The 18,476-nt window shown below is 49.0% G+C and overlaps 1 protein-coding gene and 1 long non-coding RNA gene across 5 annotated transcripts in view; one reads left to right on the plus strand and one right to left on the minus strand.

Moving 5' to 3' along the window:
- The window catches only part of LOC135896237 (uncharacterized), a 44,360-nt gene extending 44,167 nt beyond the window's left edge, over positions 1-193 (plus strand). For both annotated transcript variants that reach the window (XR_011507974.1, XR_011507973.1), the window contains exon 4: positions 83-193. This is a non-coding gene — a long non-coding RNA (uncharacterized lncRNA). The remainder of the gene's footprint in view (positions 1-82) is intronic.
- LOC135896209 (uncharacterized) overlaps positions 1-18,476 on the minus strand; it is a 224,891-nt gene that overhangs the window by 73,363 nt on the left and 133,052 nt on the right. The window lies entirely within an intron of this gene.

Genomic DNA, 18,476 nt, shown 5'->3' on the forward strand with positions numbered 1-18,476 from the left:
ATTGTGTACTTTGGTTCCTGTCAACTAGGCAAGCTATGGGTCAATGATTACTGCAATACACAAGTTCTCCTCACTGTCTCAGAGGATGTGACGATCTCCTGGCCGCTCCCTCACCTTCATCGTGGGTGGAAGTGCTGCTTAGCTCCAGCCCGGACCTGCAACTCCGAGCCGTGGAGCGAGCCGAAGAGGTCGCCGTCACGCATCGCCTGGCGGTCATTTGGCCTTCCTGACGGGCCCATGAATTAGCTCCCCACTCAGGCGAATAACGTTGTCTCTCTCTCTCTATACACAAGCTCACTGAAGAGTCAGAAAGGTTTCGCCGCTAGGGTACCGACTGTGGGACACTTTACTTGCTCATTTTATTCTAAATTGATGTATAGGCCCTCTAGAAGTTTCTGTTAGCATTCAGTTGCCTAATGCTTCGTTTTGAATATTTGCCTTCACCCCCTTTTGGTATTTTGTTAGATGCACTTTTCAATCAACCCAGTGTGGTTAATCCAAACTGTGGGTACGAGCCATGTTTTGAGGCAACAACACTCCAAGAACGAAAAGGCATAACGATTTTACTCCATTTTAGGAGTAACAGACCCGTCACAAGCATTCGTCCTCCTGGGGTGTAACTGCAAGTGTATGGACTGTGTACTCCCCACACTCTTAACAAGTTTCCACCCTTCGGGGTGTAACTTGTCCCACAAGAATAATCGTTTGCCAGCATTTCCTTTCCTTGACGCTGCGAGTCCAGTACTTCCAAGTCACGAACGGCATGTGCGTTATCAGCGTGACATTGCATTCTTGACAGGAAAGTAGCGGGCGCAGCGTTTTCAATATAGGAAAAGCAAACGAGGCAGCTGACGATTATCGTTGTGGGACAAATGTACACCCCAAAGCGTGCAACTGTTTTGAGAGTGCTTGCGGTTTCTCCTTCATGGACTACCAGTTGCCCTTTTACAATGGTCTTTAAGGGAATAGCGGTCATACTATGCTCATCAAATAAGCAAATAACAACGTGAGCTATTTATATGCTGCTAAAATAATTGTTGAGCTGAGAAAACAAGGAAATAAAAGCACTCCAAGGCAGGACTCGCACTCGCGTTTCCCAGCGGCCCGGTGTTGATGAGAGACAATACTGAGAGCATGGTAAACATTTCAGCCCAGGTGCGGCAATACGCAAGAAACACGGCATTTTGTGTATGCCATGCAGGAAAAGTCTAACGTTGCATGCTTGCACTTCCAAACATATATCGACTACAAAACGAAAGCCCCACATTATTTTTAAATCGAACTTAAGAATAATGACTGGCCGAGCTTTTTGGTATGAACACATACTTTAGTAAACAGCGCAACTAACGGGACACAGAAAGGGGGCACACGACACAGCCGCTGACTTCCAACAAGTATGTTTATTGCGCGGTCGCGGAATATGTAGGCAGAGAAGCAAGAATGAAAACATAAATGGCGTGATAAACGTGAGTAGAATGACTTGAGGTTGCAGGGGGGGGGGGGGGGGGCGGAATTTGCAGATACGTGGTTTCTTTAGTCTAATAACTGGATGGATGGTTAAGTAATGCATGAAGGAGCACGTTGGATGATGGCAAATGCCTCGATAATTTCACGCATGTGCTTGTCAGCGTGCTTTTGGATGACGGTGACCTTTCTAAAACAAGGGATGCATTTGCAAGACCTGCAATGCAGGGCAAGATTGCTGCTGTATTTTTGTTTTATGTTAGCGTGTTCCCTGAGGCGATCATTGAGGCAGCGTCCCGTCTCGGTCGACGCATCTGCATAAGGAGTTCAACTCGCCTGGGCCTGAAAACACAACCGAAACACCCAACCTTCAGGCGGCCTTCTTCAGTCTACACTATGGGACATCCCGTGCAAATAGGGGATGACAGCCATTTTTAAAGTATTGGTCTCGGTATTGCCTAGCATCTTCCTTCGGTGCATTTTAGCTAACATGTCTGCCGCTAGCTGTAGCAGAAGCACGCTCCGAAAACCAGCCCGCAAAAGAAGCTGTACAGGGCCTTTAAAGGTAATTTCAATCTCGTGTACGCACGATCTTTGCAGTGCATTACGGAAGGCGGCTTTTGCGATTCCCCTCTTCACTAACCTTGGGTGAGCCAACGAAAAAGGCAAGAGGCTTTTTGCTGAGCGGGCTGCATACCGCCAGCATACATGTTCTTTCCTGAAAGAAAGGAGAACGTCCAGAAAACGCAGGGTGTTGTCCTCCGGTAGCTCCTTTGTAAGCCTGATACTTTTATAGCATCTACAAAAATGTAGATACGGACGCTGTCACACGGATGCTGATTGCCTATCCCGTCTCCCTTCGCCGCACGCTAAAGCTGAGGATGATGACTTCGATGACTACCTAGTTTCCATCTCTTCCGGCTTTCCAGACCTGCGTACCTTCGAGAGCGAGCAAGGTTGCGACCTTACCTTGAAATCCCTACGGGCAGCTGCACGTGAGCCGGCAGGAACAACACCGTTTACTTTTCGTAATGGTTTGCTGTACAAAAAAAAAATTACTCGGCTGGTGGTCCCCCATTGCTTCTAGTTGTGCCCGAAAACCTGCGCCCTGCTGTCCTTCGTTCCATGCATGACGATATCACGTCCGGGCACCTTGGCTTTGCACGCACACTACACCTACTTAGAGATTTTTCTGGCCCAGGCTCTGGAAAACAACGAAACAGTATGTCGCCAGATGTACTGTTTGCCAGCGCCACAAGCAAACGACGACGGCCCCAGCTGGCTATTTACAACCAGTTAGGCCACCGACGCAGTGATGCCTAAAGCCCCTCAATTTTCCAAAAGTAGCGCCATTCTTAGACCTTTCCGCCACCCCGCTCACCCAGGCGCTTCCTCCTCCACTCCTCCTGTCGCCCCAGCCTCCTCCGCTCCCCCATTGGCCAATCTGTGTCACGTGAAAGCAGGCCCCGCGCTTTTGTATATTTTTTTCTTTCCGGCGCAGAGCAGGCGCCGCGCTTTTGTATATCTTTTTTTTTCAGCGCGCTGCGACCCCCAATCTTGGGCCTGCGACCCCCATTCTTGGGCCTGCGCGACGAAGTACGGCAGGCGGTTTGAAGGAGCGCGGTAGTTTTATACAATGTGTTAGGGCCGAGTGCTTAATTGCGATGCCGTGCTGCTGCGCCTACGGTTGCCACAACAGACCCAGTGACGGCAAAAAGCTTTTTGTTTTACCATCCGCCGGGCGCAACGCAAAACGAAGAAAAGTGTGGATTCACAAGATCGGGCGGGCTGACTTCGAGCAAGTGGCAAAGAACGCGCGGCTTTGTGAAGTGACACGGCTCCTCCAACCTCTTCTTTTGACGCCCGTGTCAAAACGGGCCCGTGTCCAGTGCATTGGGGGTGCGTTAAAGAACCCCAGCTGCAAAAAAAAATTTATCCAGAGCCCCCATTATGGCGTGCCTTATGAGATCGTGGTGTTGGGATGTAAAACCCAAGAATCAACTTTTCTTCTGTCTTGTGTGCCTTGACTGTTCCAGTTAACGCAATACTCCTTCCTTGTGAAAACTTACAACGCAAAAGAATACAGACGCACGTAGTATACAGAGATAAAATTAGCACTTCAACAAAAGTGTTGCTGGTGCCAATGAGGGAGGGGGATAATTATTTTCTGAACCTCTTTCCAGTTGTCCCATCAAGTTCCTTCTTACTTTTCTATCAAATTCTAACCATTTGCACTGTAATAAATAAATAACGATTTCACATGCTGGTACGTTGTTAAAATTATCTATACCGCCTATGTGTGAAAACGTTGCTCATGGCCACCACAACCTGTGCATGAGCTACGTACATCTGTAAAAGGCGCGGAACAGAAACGGCCCTGCTGCCAGGCATTGCTGACCGCAGACAGTCGGAATCTCTCACGCGCCGGCCGAACAAAAGCATCCTGCAGGTACGTAAATTAACCTACGAAACCACGTGCACATACTTTCGCGCTGTCAAAACCTGAAACTCTGGTAATTACTCGCGTGTCTGAGCACACCGCGTGCTTGTGTCGTGTTTCAGCAACACGAACATTCAACGTGCGCGCGCTTTACGCCTTAAATACGCCTTGAATAATGGTGCTTTTCTCTATTTCTTCCGCAAATCCGACACGACATTCTTAAGGCCAGTTACCGACTGACAAAGCAAGATCTAGATTGAAAAAACTGCTCCGCAGGACTCGAACGAACTTTTCCGCGGATTTCCTCCCGTAGCGTGTTAGCCGTCGTCTGCTACGGCAGGCCCACCACCAGCGGCGCCACCGTCGAGGCCGCGCCGAGCGGAGGAGGAGGGAAGTGAATGGCGCTACTTTGGGAGATTGAGGGGCTTTAGTGATGCCAACTCAGGTCAACGTTTTATCCCTAAAATGAACCCCGAGAAATCCCTAGATTTAAAAAAATCCCTAGATTTCCTTTGTTTACTTGTTAATGTGGCAATTTCAGCTTTAACAAAGTTCAGCGCAGTTCACTCTTTGTTCCATTTGTTATACATTTTATCAGAGATAAATAAATATGTAGTAGACGCAGCTGGCAGAGGCATCTGTAGACGCCTCTGCCAGCTTCTGGAATTCTTGGAAGGCAGATGTCTGCTTCGGCGACAAAAAGTAATTGAAAACATCGCGTGCCAGATCTTCAACTCCTCTTGGAAGTGTTTTACACGCATACGAGGCGCACAGATGGAACGAATGGCAAACGCACTTCATAATGAAGAGGCCTGGAATTTCTGCTTGTAGCAGCGACGCGACGGAATGATGCGCACTGCACCCATCATTACGTTCGCTCCGTCGGCCGCAAAACCAATCAAATTTTTGGCGTACGGAATTTCCGCAGCACTGAACACCGCCTTTAAGCTAGTGTAGAGAGAGCTGGCAGTCGCATCACTGACTGGCACTAAGTCCAAAAACGCATCCATTATGCCACCGTCGGCGTTCATTACTCGGGCGACAAGTGACAGATGCTTCACCGTAGCCTTGTCAGTGGATTCGTCCACCAGAAGGGAGAACTTCTGTGTGCGCAAAAGCTCATAGAGCTCTTCGCGACTCTCCTCTCCAAGCACATTCTTTATGGTTGCAGCGCACTTTGTCCGGCGGCAACTTAACTTCTTTGCAATCTGCGAGTCGTCACACGACGCCTTGACAACATCAACTAAATGCCCCATGGCATTAAAAGGTAGATTGTGTTCAGTGACAAACGCTGCAAGCCTGATTTCAGCCTCTTTGACCGATTTGTCTACTTGAGTTTGCCCACTTATTGAAGGCATGGATGTCAGCGCGCAGGTCGATTGCAAGCTTGCAGCGCTTTTCTTGTGCTTGGAGCTTGCAAAGTGGCGGTCGATTTCTGATTTCCCACCTTTACAATCGGATCTGCATGCTTTGCAGGAAAAGTACAAGGGCCCTTTTTTACTGGCTGACAACCACCCTCTGTACTTCGGATCCGCTTCCCATTTGGTCAAATATTTTTGGTCGTACGCTTTCGCTTTCTTTTTGCTTGGCTCACCATCATCAAAGTCTCTTGGTCCAGAAGTTGCCATCTGACATGCAGCACGTTTGAACGGTGAAGGTACGCGGTGAGCGTAAACGTAGCGCGTCGATGCTGACACTACAAGTCAAAATTCAGCTTTTTCTTTCGTAGAGCAGCAGTCACTCGTAGCGCCGGAGATCACACGCACGATTAAACAGTTTGAAAGTCATATGGTTTCGTTTTACCTCACTGTGCAGCAGCCGATTATTTCGCGTTGCAGAACTGCTGTCGCCATCTATCGGCTTGGCAGAACACCAAAAATATATGAGCAGTAACTAGCATTTTTCATAGTATTTTCTGTTTGGAAGGCAACATAATCAGATACGCCTGCCTTGACGCCGCTTAAAGTAACAATTATACGACCGCTTAAAATCCCTAGATTTCACAAAAAGACGCTAGATCCCTAAAGCAAAGACAAAATCTCTATATCTAGGGATAAATCCATAGGGTTGGCATCACTGCACCGACGTTACCCTTTGAAAAGTCGGCATCGACTTGCTTGACCCGCTCCCAAAGACGTCAGCTGGCTACCGCTGGATTATAGTATGCGTAGATGATCTTACTCGCTACACGGAAACGGCGGCACTTCCATCTGCCACTGCAGCAGATGTCTCTTCATTTTTGTTGCATCATGTCATACTCTGTCACGGCGCTCCCCGTGTTGTAATCAGTGACCGTGGACGGCAATTCACCGCCGACGTCGTTGAAGAATTCTTACGGCTTTGTGGTTCTGCATATCGTCATTCCAATCCTTACCACCCGCAAACCAATGGCCTCACGGAGCGGACGATTCGAACCGTTACCAACATGTTATCAATGTATGTCGCTGCTGACCACAAGAGTTGGGACGCCGTCTTACCTTTTGTAACGTACGCGTACAATAGTGCCAAGCACGAAGTTACTGGATATGCGCCGTTCTTCTTGCTGTACGTGCGCGCTCCCCAGAGCTTCCTGGACACTGTTCTACCTTTATTGTGCCAAGAAGATCTTTCCATCGCCCAAACTCTGTGTCGTGCTGAGGAAGCACGTCGACTGGCGCAACTTAGGACGTTGTCCTCACAACGCAACCGCAAGATTCGCTATGACGCGCGGTATATCCCCGTCAGCTTTACTCCTGGTGATTATGTTTGGCTGTGGACACCTCTTCGCAAAAAGGGATTGTACCCCAAGTTTCTCACCACTTACACTGGACCATTCGTTATACTCAGCCGCTTGAGTGATGTGAACTATGCCGTCGCCAAAGTGACAGCAAGTAATCGGCGTTCATGGGCGACGCGAGTTGTTCACGTGGCCAGTGCCATCACAGGTCCCTTTAACTCGCTCAGCGAGCTTCGTCTGCCCCCGGGGAAAATGTCGCAGCACTGCGCGACTGAGGATTCTTTTACACTACGCACGCCGCGAGGTAAGTTCACTCTGCTCGTGCTCGGAGTGAATGTACTATTCACTAAAAAAATTACACCCTTTAGGGCTTACCTTGAACCCAAACAACAATCGTCATCTTTGTGCGTGCGTTTCCTTTCTTTAACACTCTGCGCTCGGTGCTTTCTGTAAAAAAAACAACACCACCATTTCAAGCTAATACGCGCATACCTTTCGCGACCGGACTGCAGCTGGCGCTCAGGAAAGGTGCGCAAAAAAAAAAAATCGTGAGCCGTACCACTCTGTGAAGGTGGATGACCAGCGAAGCTGTGTAGCAAATGACAAAGAGGTGACGCGGAATTTCCAACAAAGGTATGAACGTATCATTTTCTTGATCGGTAGTCATCGGGACGAAAGGCACGCACATACATTTATTTTTATACTTCCGCGTTCATTCGTGTTACACATTCATTACATACATTCGTGTTTTCATTTCGTGATATACTGAGGCAAGAAATCTGAGACCGAAATCACCACACCGATAGGCATGTGGGCCAGTGCCGTCAGCGCCTTCGCACAGGGAGGGGCAGTATGGAAACGCTGGCATGATGGGTACCATCAGAGTCAGCTGTGGAAATTACAGTGGCACAGCTCGGCTTGCCATTGAACACTCCGGTACTGCTGTCTTTCGGAGCTTCTGTGCTTGGGCACTCACACAGGAATGTGTGCATCGCCATAAAAAAAATTCATAATTGAATCAAACCGTTTTCATTGTTGACCGTATTATTCATTTTATTCTTCCTTTATTGCCTCATATATATTATACTATATACTTTTTTTATCGAATGACTGTTTACTAAATTGTTTTGAACTTTCCTCGCTTTTATTCATGATAATTATAGATTTTTATATGTATTACCTTAGCACTATGCACTCTTGGCCAATCTCCGTACGTGGTTATGCGCCAAACGCGTGAAGGTCATCATCACCATCATCAAAAGAATCTGAGACCAAAATCACCGCACCGACTGGCAGTGCATGGGCCAGTACCGCCAGCGCCTTCGCAAAGGGAAGGACAGTGTGGGAACGCTGGCACGATGAGCATAAGCGGAGCCAGCTGTGGAAGACGACGAAAAACACGTGAGCAGTGGCACGAGCCATTGCTGATGATGATAGTTTTTGCTCACACACATGAAAATTTCACGGAACCCTAGCCATAAACAGCTTCCCTGTAAAAGTTCGGCAGCATATTACACTTCTGTAACACGTTAAGGCCTGCTCACCTGGTAATCCAATAAGTTATACGATCGGAGGGTCAGACTTCTTGCAAGACATATAGCAAGCCACAGTGTGAAGTACACGTGTGGCGCTTTAGGTCGACGTCCTCAACGACACAGGCGAGCACTTAATGCACTGCCTAAAGATGCAGCATGCTTGTCTCCAGTAAGTGTTACAATTGCGTAACACAAACCGGACAGAATTACGCTGCATCCTCTTAGCAGAGGAGAGCGGCACTCGCTGTCGAACGCCTTGCTCCCTCCACTTCGCACGTCGCGCCTCGTTTGTCGCCTGGCGAGCATCCTCGACCGTAACGTACTCGCGAGGCCTACCGCGCAATCCGTTATGCCCCGGGCCAGCGCCCTCCATCGCCGTCTCTCTCGCTTCGCAGTCAACTATCGCCACAACCGCCGCCGCCGCCGCCGCTGCGTGACGTCAGCGACGGAACACCTGTCTACAGAGGCTAGAAGGTTTTCCTAGTGTCGTGAACGGCCGCCATTTCAAGGGGCCCCTGTGAAACCAGTTTGGATGCACTGCGTAGGTGGCGCTGCAGCTACCAGGCGAGTTTTGGCGGCGCTGTTCTAGGCGCGCCGTTCGCCCAGCCAGTTGGCAAGTGCGCGCGGGCTGGGATTTGTGCGCGATTTGTTTGTGCCTCTAGATGCACATGTAATAATGCCGACAAAAAAGGTCGCACGTGTTTCGTGCCGCTCTGCAAAGGTGGCTACAAGTCGTCGAAAGAAAAAGTGTCGTTCCGCGCCCCGTCCGACCCTCATCGGTCGCAAGAATGGGCTCGAAACATAACGCGAGATGACAAGGCTCTCGACGAAACCTGTGTCGCGCGCTCAAGGCATTTCAACGAACGCTACGTTCAAAGCAGGTGATAAATTGCTACTTTGTCCCGGCTGTTAGATTGAGCCTCTCTCACCTGGCCAACATACACAGTATGGAAAAGCGTACTTCTCGAAACCCTGCACTGTGACGACGTCCGATATGCAATACTTGCCTACGATGCAAATACTCAAGAAAGCTTATCTTGAACCAGTTCAGCTGGCAGCATAAGAAACGACTAACGACTTTGAAACAAATAAATGCAAGGAAGCGAAAATCCCTTGACTTAATCCGCCCCCCCCCCAAAAAAAAAAAAAACTTTCAGCAAGACCGTCAAAGACCTCCGGGTACTCCCGCAGTCCATCCCAACTATTGTGCTGGAGGAGAAAATCGGAGGCCTTCCTCCAAAGCAGCGCCTTGGTGTGAAGGCACGTTTCGAGGCAGCTTCCAGAAAGTCAACCCGGGGCATGCGGTTCAATCAGCTGTGGGTGTTGGAATGTATCCTCATGCGGATGAGGAGCCCACAGCTCCTGATCCGCATTTGCAAAGGGACAACGTCTGAAACATCGACACGACAGAACGGTTTCTAAAACTAATGGAAATACTAATTTTTATAATGTCGTCTAGAATCCCATCAAAAGGCCATCGTGCTGATTCAAGAAGTGCACAGTTTTTTAATGAGTTTATTGTTTTTCTCAATGAATGGGAAGAATATGCTGCACAGCATGGTGGCGGTTTTTAAGTGCAGGAACTGCCCTTGGGCTGCGTGTAACGCTGCAAAGCACACTGCCGCTTGTAAAATACCTAACCACGTCCCTGCAATACAAGTACTTGTTGACCGCAAACCTAAGCCAAGACTGGATGGAGAATGTATTTGGTATTGCGTGCCAGTGCTTCGGTTGCAATGATCATCCAATAGTGGGGCAGTTTTTGATAATTATCAACAACCTGGCTTTCTACAGCCTCGCAAAGCCTCCAAAAGGAGCAAAAGTACCTGCAGAAGTAGTGACTGCCCTCTTGCAGCCATCTCATGTCCCCAAAGAAAAAAATGCGCGAATAACTGAACTTGTCGATAATTTACTGGATGGCGGAAACTTGGCTTCTGCTGCATGCAGAGCTGCTCGAGGAGCACAGCAGCCTGAGCGATCCTCAGGGCTGTGTAGACAAAAAAAAAGTGACGGCAGACTAATCTTTTTATGTAGCTGGGTATGTTGTAAGAAAAATCCTTAAAAGATTTCCTTGCCCTCAATGTGCAACTTGTTTCAGCACTTTGTCTTTGCAAGCCGAGTCAAACAACAATACCTCGCTTACTCGAAATTTTGACCATGGAGGCTTAGTTTATCCATCAAGGCCAATTGAACAGCTCATAGCAAAGCTTGAGGACGCATTTACGGTGTTTTTCAGTCGCAATAAGCTACACGCAGATAGCATGGTCAGCTTTCTGCATTTTCTTCAGGGACGTGAGCTTCAAGGTGAGAGCTGCGAGGAGCATGGACGTCGAATTACGACAGAAGTGATGAAGTTTTACGCCTTGACTAGGATGCATTTTCTTGTAAAGTCAGTAAACAAAGCGCGCAGCAATAAAAGAAAAAGCTGCTGAAAATGAGGCGCTGTCGGTAGCCTCGCACAGGGCACTTCCCACAAGGAAAGGCATTAGTATATTGTTGCCATGGAACCTTGTGTAATAAAGACATTCCGCCCTGCAATTTGTCCCGCTTCATTTTCTCGTTTCGGTATCATGTACAAGATGTGTTCTTACGCTTAATTCTTTACGGCGCAGTAGGTCGGGCCCGATGTGACGCTTGCATTTGCTCCGGCCGCGGCACACTCTCGGCGTTACAGCTAGTCCGTGTCGAATCTAAATGACAAGAGAACCTATGCCAGAGTTTGCACTGTCTTTAGCACTTTAACGCCTTGTCAAAGCAGTGACAGCAGCACACACACAATCAACCGACTGAACCAGAGAGCACTACCCCCATGAGAGCTTCTTGCGCCTGCCCGCGCGCCAGCGGGCGGTAGCGCCATCTGCCTTGCGCATAGCAAGTTATTTCAGCTGCGCCGGCTCGGTCGTGACACTAGGAAAACCTTCTAGCCTCTATAACCTGTCTGCGCGCGCCGCTCCTTCCGCCCTCCATCGCCAATGGGGCTCTTGCATTGCCCAGGGGGCGCTGCGAAAAAGGTGCTAAAAAGCGCCCTCTGTCCTAAAATGGGTCGTACCAAGCTGGGCCGTCTGCTTCGGAAAGCACGTTTACAATATGGACCGGCCACTTTCGGTTGTGTTGTATCACGGCCTGCAGCGAATATCGGGCACCGAAGATTTTTTAGAGCGCAGCTCTTTGGCGTCCGTTCCTGGGTTTCGCGTCGTCGTCGGCGTCGTCGTCGTCGGCGTCGGCCTCGTAACCAGCTCGCCTCCGCCGCCGCGCTCCGCCACCGCGCATGCGCCGCTGCTCCGCCGCCGCGCATGCGCGCTGTCGGCTCTCCGGGCGAGGGAGGATGATGGAAGGGAGGAGGAGAGACTGTGGAGGAGGGCTGGCTACACAAATGGCTCTTTGGCGTCCGTTCCTGGGTTTCGCGTTGTCGTCGGCCTCATAACCAGCTCCGCCCCCCTTTCATCCCCCCAGCGCTAGCAGCGACCGACTGATACCGCTTTCGTGAGTCCGCTACCGCACTCACGAAAGACGTCGTGCACTTCCTGCAACTCGCATTAACCGTCCATCGATCCACACCGATGTTAGTAGTGGGGGACTTTAATGTTGACATAAAGACAAACAGCAATTTCCTAACACTTATGCGGGAGAACATCCCGTTCCTCTCGCTCGTAACGCGTCCCACGGCTGTGACAACCTCGCGAGGCACTTGTATAGATCTCGTCTGAGAATCAAGCATTGGTGTACCAAGTCGAACATATATCAGTCTATTTCTCCGACCACAAAGCTTCCTTCATGACTGTCAAGAACTGTTAATGGAGTCTTTGTTAAAGGAATACGTGTGAAAAATAAAAAAAAAATTCTGTGATAGCGCATACATGTGTTGCTCGATTTCTTTGCGTCAATCTATCGAAAAGGTGAAACAGCTTATTTGCTGCGCTCAAATTTCGCATTAGGAAGTAACGTAATCGTCGGTAATTTTTTCAGGGGTGGCACGCTGCGTAAAGGCAAGTATGCAGTGCCGAATGCGTGTACGCCGTGCAAGAATTAAGCGGCGAAGTTTTAGTGCAGTGTCAATCGCAAGTGAAGCGAGTCGCGTACGAAGTGGAACTTCAGGTAAGGTTTGCACGCTAGCTGCTAGATTCAGGCGCACAAACGCGAGGAAATACTTGCTATAAATGAATCCACAGCAGCGATAAGCAGACATCCTGTGTACGGAACTGCTCGAGCACACGACGATACGCGCCGCGATGTACGAACTCCTCGATCGCACGATCGTACGCGCCGCGACGGCAGCGGTCTTTCGCCATGCCGCGAAACGGCGGGCCTCCTGCAATCTTTGTTGACTGCATGCCGCTAAACAAGTAGTTATGCCTGCGATGTAGTAGCGGCCATCTGTCCCTTTTATAACTAGTAATAACTGATGGAATGCATATGAGCTCGCACGTACGTGCGAATCGCGCTGCAGCGCGAGCTCGTGCGCTGCTCGCTTGAGGTAGCTTTTAATGACAGCGCTCGAACATCGATCTGCTGTAATCAATACTACCTTGCTGCGCTGCCTCAACATGCTGGCTTGAGGTCAAGTATGAGCGCATTTAACTCTCTAACCTGTGCTGCTCGTAGTGAGGTAGTGAATGGTCACCGAATCTTCCTGGCCATTTGTGGTCATTTGCATACACCTGGTCACTTCACCACTTCGCATCGGTCGAATTGTTAATCGTCGCTGTGGCCGTGTCTCGAATCGTGAATTACCAGCCATGCCTGCTGCTATGTCGGTCTGCTGTCGGGACTGTAGGCGCAAAAGACCGAAATTTAGAGTGAGTGAGTGAGTGAATAAACTTTATTGTAGGTCCGGCGAGGACGCGAACTCGTCGCGCACCCGGCTAGTCCCACGTCGGGACCGGCAGGTCTAGCCCACCGGCCCGGTCGCGGGCACGCCGGACAGCCAGGATTTGCTTTTCTAGAGCGGGGCTACGCAGAAGCGAGTCCCACTCCTCCTTGATGAACTTGGGGTATGTCGACCCGCACTCCCAGAGCATGTGGGGTAGAGTGGAGGTCTGGCCGCAGGACGGGCAGGCGTCGTCGCGATACACGTCGGGGTAAGCCTCGTGGAGAGCGGACAGACACGGATATGTGCTGGTCTGTAGGAGCCTAAGCGAAACGGCTTGCGCCCTATTCAACTTGGGGTGAGGGGGTGGAAAGACCCTTCTGGACATGTAGAAATATTTAATAATCTCGTTGTGAGTAGCAGGAGCGTCCCTGTGACCGTAGATAGGAGGGGAGTCAGTGCTCCTTATAGAGGAAGCGCGGTCGGTGAAGTCACGCGCAGCCTCGTGGGCAGACTCATTGAGGTTCGGGGGAGCACCCTCGACCGATCCTACGTGTGCGGGAAACCAGTGAATTGAATGGTTTGAGAGAGCATGTGGACTCGAGCCGCTAAGAAGACGAAGAGCTTCCTTGGCGATGCAACCCTTTTGAAAAGCCCTAACTGCCGTTTTGGAGTCACTCTATATTTCGGAACCACGACCGTCTAGCAGGGCGAGGGCGATGGCGACTTGCTCGGCGACTCCGGGGTCTGAAGGGCGAATCGAGGCGCTATTGGAAATGTTTCCGCTCGAGTCTACCACAACGACGGCAAAGGTCTTCCCGTCACTGTACTCCGCAGCGTCGACGAAGCTTGCGCTAATGTCGTGTCGCTTGATCTGTTTGAGGATGGCGGCTGCTCTGGCCTTGCGTCGGCCCTCGTTGTGGACGGGATGGACGTTTCGGGGCACAGGGGCCACTACGAACTTGTCTCGAATTTAGAACGCAGATAATCAAGCAAGCTTCAAGACAGGCGAAGCAGTCAGCATGGCGCGAAGTTTCGCTTACTCAGCGCGACGAACTGCAGCTATGCAGCGCACCAGACGCTCCACTTCGTGAGGTCTTGAAGGAAAACGGTAGAATCTGATGTTGGGATCCAGGCCTCCTTGTTCCTGGCAGCCCACGACGCAGAAGTAACGACGGTGACGCCTTTTCGACGCTGGGCTACTTCTCTCCGGATCGGCGTCACCGATTCCTTCTGCTCCCAGCATTACGTCCCACGGCACACGGAGAGTCCGTTTTCGTTAAACTATAAGCTGCGGCGAGCTCGCAGCGTGGTCGGCATGGTCTGTGAGAAGTGACGAGCCTTTTGGCACCCGAAACATAGCAGAAAAAAGTGCCAATCGACGCAAAACTCGGCCTACAAACGTGCTTCGCCATTTTCGTTAAACTATAAGCTGCGGCGAGCTCGCAGCGTGGTCGGCATGGTCTGTGAGAAGTGACGAGCCTTTTGGCACCCGCAACATAGCAGAAAAAAGTGCCAATCGACGCAAAACTCGGCCTACAAACGTGCTTCGCCATAGCCAGGGCTCAATACGACCCAAGCTGGTACGACCAAGATGTCGTTTCCCGCGCCGCCACCAGGCGCCGCTACTATACCTCAAACTCCAGCGCAAGACGCCCATGGCCGATTGCTCGGAGAAGGTCACGTGGTCTTTTTTTTTGTACTGCTCGACTAGACGCCGTGTTTTTTTTTTCAAGGCCATCGCGCAACCAGCCACTCAGAAATGCTTTTGTGGGATAAGCCCAGGGCCGATTTTAATGAAATTCCTGGCATTTGACTGAAAAATTAAATTCTAATGACTGTTAGAAGTGGAATTTCGATTTATGGCCTTATTTTTTTACAAGGATCTTTATATAGTTGTGTGTTTAAAAAAAATGGAAGCCCTAAGTTTACAAATTTGTCCCTCTGCGTCAGAAACAGATATCGCCGTTCTGTAAATAGCATCCACCAGAACATCCACAGCGGGCAAATTTGATATAATAATTTATGCATGTTTACAATGGTTTTGCGAATGTACTACTCACATATTATTGGTGTACTTGAGAAAAATGTATAATACATACATTTTTTTCGCTTTAGATGTGCTATTAGATGCAATTTACAGAATTGTGATATCGTTTTGCATTGCTGAATTACGGAGTCGTGAACTAGATTCACGAATTTGCGACTTTTCGTAATTAAACAAAACGAATGGCCTAAATAAGAAATCGGCTTCCATCAGTCAATAGATTTTCACTTTTTCTTTTAATTGTAATGAATCCCGTCGAATTTGTTGCAGTGGTTGTTGAGAAAAATTATTTCTCCTTTCCTATGTATTTAGACAGGAGCCCCCGAGCTAAATCTTTTGTAGTCTGGGAACAAGGTAAGCATCAAAGTTTGCAAACTCTTCTTACAGCGTACAATAAGTTGCGTTAAGCGGAGTTAAATAAGACTCAAAGCAAGCAGTTACTCTTGAAGAAAGAAAGAAATGTTTCCAGTGCTCGCTTTGTTCTCGGGGTTTATACAAGACGATTGCAGCACTGGAAAGGCGCGCGCAAACGTTGACAACTTTTCCTTCGTCCGTATCCTATCCGTGCAGTTTCTCGAAAATTTTCTAGACGGAGCTCTGGAGTTAGTGTCTACGGGAGCTGCCAGTGTGGCTGTTCAGCCATCGTGGGAATTATTGAGAGTATGCATTGATTTGCCTAAACCTCGCCCTTCCGACATTGAGACTTCGCATGTTGATTGTTGACAGTTTATATCACGCTATAAGTTCAAGAATTCGCAATGATTGTGCAAGCACGCAGAGACTTAATGCCTTCAGGCGTTTCGAAAAATATTTTCGGAGATTTAGACCCATAATCCCAATAAACGAAGCCACAATTATGAAGACTTACGACACGATTCGGCCTATTAAGGTAGATTATCTAAGAGGCGGGCATTATTTGCATAACAAATTGCAATGTCCATGTAGCTAAATAAAATATTTACTAAAGCTAAGCAGTAGTGGAACCATGCCTGCTTAGCCCAAAGATAAGACTAGTGCTACTCTTGAAAGATCCGTTCCAAAATTGTATAAAAAAACGCATTGGCCTTACAGTTAAGCTCATTTCAAACTGCTTGACCTACGCATGAACATCGGCTTGATAAACAACAGATAAATTAGCTGCGGCTAGGGCCGCACTTGTCTGCTTCCCATTGACGAAGGCGTACAATCGTTATCGCGCTCACATACGACTGTTTCCAGTATGACTGCATGGACATGATAGCGACTACAGATAAAATAATTGATAAAAAATGTTGCAATGCGTTATTTCGCGTTGCCATTGCAGGATTGGGCGTTCCGACCAGTAAGCCTTCAGTTGCACAGCTGAAAATGTGCTATAAAAACTGGCTGTCGGTCTCTTTAATGGGCCGGATATTAAGGAAGTAGTGCTAGTTTTACGATTTCTGATAAGCAAACATGACTTCACTGCTGCTCAACTTTAATTTTGTAATTGGATCATGTGCCCCAAAATTAACAATTAAAAAAAGGAAGGTAACACATTCTTAAACTTATCCACCTGTACATAGCAATTATTCGCGCAGGCAACGCTGCCCTAAAAGTAATCCACTTGAACAGACCTAAATCCGCTGTGTTTCATTGGCTATTCCAAAGTTTCGATCTACGATATACACTAAACTGAATATTTAACGACGTCGGCGCGTACATGGAAGCACCAGGTACTAACGCACACGCTTTTCCTCACGTCCTTAAGTAACAGCTTATTAATTGAAGCACGTTCCTTACGGAGATTGACGCAAAAAAGCAAATGCGCAAGCAAAAATTATAAATGAATCAGGAAAAAAGTTGAGCTGCATGGAACGCAACATCTTTCGTACGTTGAAATCTTGATCAAGAACTGCGCTTGTCCCTATGTGCCTTCTTTGTCCCATCTTTTAATCGCGCTACCGTACTGCCCTTGAAGATACATTACCAACAAGCCCACATTGCAACCCCCGTGAGCTCAGGCAAAGTATTTAAAAAAAAGAGCACAAAATTGTACTCATATATCGCACGTTATTTGCAATTCATAAAACTCTGATGCAAAACGCTATGGGCATACAAACGAATGGTGCCTCTTGAAGGAACTCGGCCACCACTGTTCCATATTTGGCAAGATGTCACGCCTGCTCAAAGAAGGAGCACTTGTCGGCGCGGTTCATGGGCGCATCGGGTTTACAGGAGAACGCGCGGCTAAACGCAGCCATGTTGCTCAGCACCTTGGGACACAGTTCACCCCGGCCGCACAGGCTGCGGCAGAGAGTCACGAAGAAGAGCATGTCCGGCGTCAGCGAGATGTCCTTGCTCACGGCGTAGCGTCTTGGCTCGGCCGCTCGGTGTTCCTGAAAGGCCCGGTACGCGACCTGGGCGGCGGCCACGTCCATGAGCACGGAGGAGCTGCCGCCAGCGCACGAGATCTTCTTCTGCAGCTCTTCGCGCGTGGCTCTCGACATCCAGCTCCTCACGGTTCTGTTGGAGTCCAGGAACGCGCCCTTCTGCGATGTTGATGTTTTGTGGAGCGTGTAAGCAAGCGTGGCCTCCGAGATGGAACAGCGCTCGTGATCTCGGGGGTTGTGTGTGCACAGAGGGAGTGCGCTCAGGACATTGCCAAGGTCTGATTGGCACACGGCGTTGCTACAGCATAGAGTTTCATATTAGTATACCTAGAGGCAAATCTGGCGCTGCGATCGTTCAACCATCATGGGAATGATGGGAAGTACAGGCTTCGGATTGACGTTCTGTTGACTGACGAACTAGTGCACAAGTATTTTTTTAAAAGTTTCGGTTTCGCTCCAAGTGCAAATTCTATAACCTGCAGTTCGACAGTGCAACGCAAAGCTCTCTGCGTTTGTTATGTTGCTCGGAGTGGCGATAGCGCGCTGGGTCAGCGACTGGGACGATGCTTGGGTCGCGGTGTGGCGTTGAAGCCGTGACGAGAAAGCGGCGGCATCGTAAACGTTGAAAGAACATGTTTTGAGCGTTTAGACCTTTGTTTGTTAAGTGTGTTAGGTTGGCACTGTAGCGTTACGTGCTTTATGAAACTTCAGAATAGAACAAAGAAGGCACTACTGATACAAGACATATACAATTGTACTTCTAGTGGCTTGACAATCAAATTTTATTGAGGGCTTCATTATGTGGTCATTGAAATGCGTGTTTTAGGACTTTGAGAACACAAACTTACTTGTGGTAGGAAAGACTGTTGCTTCCTAGCTGTAGTCTAGTGTCGCACAATGGGTACCCGCAAAGCCACGCTGTAACGCTCCGGAAGCGGTACGCCAATATAAAATATGATGGAGCATACTCGTAGGAGGCCACTAGCGTCCTAGCTAGCACTGCAGCAGATGTGTTTAAAAGTACTTGAAGACGTTCAGCAATTGTGACAGCCGACGCAACCTTTCGAAAGAGCGAGAGAGTTCGCAAGTGCCTGTCGTCTGCGAGAAAAGTCTCGC

The sequence above is a fragment of the Dermacentor albipictus genome, chromosome 8 (assembly GCF_038994185.2).
Source record: "Dermacentor albipictus isolate Rhodes 1998 colony chromosome 8, USDA_Dalb.pri_finalv2, whole genome shotgun sequence".
Classification (NCBI taxonomy): Eukaryota; Metazoa; Arthropoda; class Arachnida; order Ixodida; family Ixodidae; genus Dermacentor; species Dermacentor albipictus.